The sequence below is a fragment of the Gorilla gorilla genome, chromosome 11 (genome assembly GCF_029281585.2).
Source record: "Gorilla gorilla gorilla isolate KB3781 chromosome 11, NHGRI_mGorGor1-v2.1_pri, whole genome shotgun sequence".
Lineage (NCBI taxonomy): Eukaryota > Metazoa > Chordata > Mammalia > Primates > Hominidae > Gorilla > Gorilla gorilla.
In genome coordinates this window covers 20,133,305-20,136,853 of record NC_073235.2, presented here as the reverse complement: position 1 = coordinate 20,136,853, position 3,549 = coordinate 20,133,305, and positions in this window count along the sequence as shown.

The window sequence follows — 3,549 nt, the reverse complement described above, 5'->3', positions numbered from 1 at the left end:
CATTTCAATAATAATTTTAGAATTGCATTGTCAATTTTTATAAAAAATCACCAGTAGACTTTTTGTTTTAAAAATTGGCAAGCTAATTTTAAATTTTATTCAGAAATGCAGGAGAAATACAAGAGCCCAAACAACTTTGATAAAGAAGAAGAAAGTTAGAGGAATAACACTGCCAGATTTAAGGGCTTACTATAAAGGCGTAACAAACAAGACACTGTAGTGCTTGTATAAAGATAGACATAGTGCAATAGGACAGAATGGAGAGCTTATAAATAGACATACATATATTTGAATAATTAATTTTCAACAAAGATATCAAGTCAACAGAGAAATTATAGTCTTAAACAAATGGGCCTATAAGAACTGGACAACCATAAGGAAAAAAAGTTCAACCCCAGTATCATATCATTTACTGAAATAAACTTGAAATGAATCAGACCTAACTATAAAATTTAAAACTTCAAAACTTCCAGAAGAAAATATGAGGCAAAATCTTCACAATCTTAGGGGAAAATATGAACAATGCATATATATGTCAAAGGACTTGTGTCTAGAGAATATAAAGAACTTTTAAAACTCAATATGGAGACAACAAACAACCTAATAAAAATGGGCACACATTGCGGGTGGGAGTATGAAATAGTACAGTCAGTTCAGAAAACAGCTTTTCAGTTTCTTATAAAATTGAATATATATTTGCTATATGATTCAGCATTTCCATTTCTAGTATCTGCCCAACAGAAATAAAAACACATGTCTATACTAAGACTTATACAAGACTATTGACTATTGCTTTGTCATAAGAGTCCCTAACTGGAAACACTCCAAATGTCCATCAGCAAATATAATGGATATACAAATTATGGTACATCCATACAATGGAATACTACTCTCCATTAAAAGGGAACAAACCCCTGATGCACACAGCAACATGGATAAAATGTTTTGTTGTGCAAAAGAAACCAGGCATAAAAGAGCCCCTACTGCCTGATTCCATTTATGCAAGCATCTAGAACAGAAAAAGAAGAAAAGAAAAGAAAAGAAAGAAGTGACTGACTGGTTCTGGAGAAGGATTGACCAACAGACCCAGCATATCTGGCCCATGTGAATCCAAAGTTAATAGTTACCTGGAATGTGCCCTTTCATTGCCTTTTTATGTTGGAAAACAGGTGCTGCCATATTGGACCATGAAGATGAGAGCTCATCCTGCAAGAGATAGCAGGTGGTGAGCTGAAAGGATCCCAGTCCCTAAGGGTTCCATGCAACATAGCTGGCTGCTTACCTCTGGATTTCTGTGTTAGAGAAAGTGAGAAATAACCTGCATTGTTAACGTTACTACTATTTAATCACTTAACTTGAACTTACCTAATATAATAATCTAAAATTCTCCAAACAAAATCCAAACCATTATTTAGCCTTTCATTCTACTTTTGTTGAGCACCTTCTGTGTATTAGATGTGATGTTTTCATAAGTGCTTTCTATTGATTAGTGTTCAATACAAAGAAGTACGTGGAATTCTCATGCCATTAATAAATGTCTCTGCATCTCATTCCTACCTTGTGTTAAGGTCTGATATCAACTTGGCTGCAGTTACTAGCCAAAGCCATTTAGAGATTAGATTGCCAAAGTAGGAAACCTCATTCTATCCTTGGTTCAAAGACAGCACTAAATCCAATGTGAGTGTGTTGTTCAGAATTTAGAAATCTATCTTTGTTGCCTTGAGTACTATGAAACTTAAGAACTTAGAAGAAACATGTCAGAGAAGTTGTTGTGTGTTGTATGTTGAAAGCTCAACTGGGACTGAGAAAGCTCACAAAGCTTTTCAGGATCATGTCTGGTCTCTGTACTGGGTTGACTAGTGTCTACCAAAAATTCATGTCTCAGAATGTGATTTTCTTTGGAAAGAGGGTCCTTTCCAATGAGGTCATACTGGATTGGGTGGGCCTTGAATCCAGTGATTGGTGTTCTTATACAGAGAGATGTAGAGATACAGAGACTCAGACACATTCAGGGAATAAGGCCATGTGTTGAAGAAGGCAGAGATTGGAGCACTGCAGGTACAAGCCAAGGGACACTCAGGATTGCTGGCAACCAGCAGAAGATGGAAGGAGCAATGGAAGATACTTCCCTAGAGCAGCAGTCCCCAACCATTTTGGCACCAGGGACCGGTTTCCTGTGAGACAGTTTTTCTACAGATGCTGTTGGGGGTGGTGGATGGCTTTGGGTGGATTCCCTGCAACTAGACAGTCCCATCTGGGGGTGATGGGAGAGAGTGACACCCGAAGTGTCTTATGTCCAATCTACTGCATAATCTCATTTTAATTGCTGTCACTGTGGAAAACCCTACTTCACAAAGATAGGGTGTTTGAAATGGAAGCAGGCTTTTCAGTGCTTTGTGGCAATTTCAGGATATTCCACCTTGACTTTAATCCGGAGCGTATGGAGATTTGAAGTTGTCTCAAACACATTTTTAAGGTCACCAGATGCAGCTGTATAATTGAAGTACATCAATTCACTTGCCATTATAAAGCCTGCCACCAGATGCACCTTAATTGTCATTTGCCACTCACTGACAGAGTTTTGATATAAGTCTGCATGCAATTTATTTATTATGGTCTCTGTGCAGTCAAACGCCTTTGCTAATGTTAATCTGCATTTGCAGCCTCTCCCCAGCACTAGCATCACTGCCTCAGCTCCATCTCAGATCATCGGACATTAGATTCTCATAAGGAGTGCACAACCTAGATCCCTCACCTGCGCAGTTCACAATAGGGTTTGTGCTCCTTTGAGAATTTAATGCCACCCCTGCTCTGACAGGAGGCGGAGCTAAGGCGATAATGTGAGCTACGGGAGCATCTGTAAATACAGATGAAGCTTCGCTTGCTCACCTGTGCTCACCTCCTACTGTGCGGCCTGGTTCCTAACAAGCAATGGACAGGCTCTAGGGACCCCTGTCCTAGAGCCTCCTGAGGGAGCATGGCTCTGCTGACACCTTGGTGTCAGATTTCCAGCCTCCAGAACTATTAAAAAATATTGCTGTTATTTTAAGCCACCTAGTTTGCGTTAATCTGTTACGGCAGCCCTGGGAAACTAATGCAGTCTCCAACATTTCAAATCACCTTTTCTTTGTTTTGGTGACATTCCTTACATGATTCTGTCTCACCTTGGATGTTTATTCACACCCAACTCCTTGAATAAGGCATTATTCTAAATTTCATTTTTCTAAAATTTTCATTCCACTCTGATGCATAAAAATTACTGTGCAACTCTACCTTTTACTGAATGAATGCATAACCTGAATTTTCTTGCTTTAGTGAAGCAGGCCAAATCTGTCCTTTCATCTGGGTAAGTGAAGAAGGTTTGTAGACCCTCTCTCGTCAGTGTGATGCAGGAGGAACAGTGTCTTGTGGAACTCGTGTTTAAGATGACACCAGGATCATCCACAGCCCTGGCTGGTGTCTGGTTCTGTTGAAATGACACTTCCCAGTCCAGCCCATCTGTTATGCTTCATGCAACTCTAATTGACAACATTGCAACAGAGACTTGCA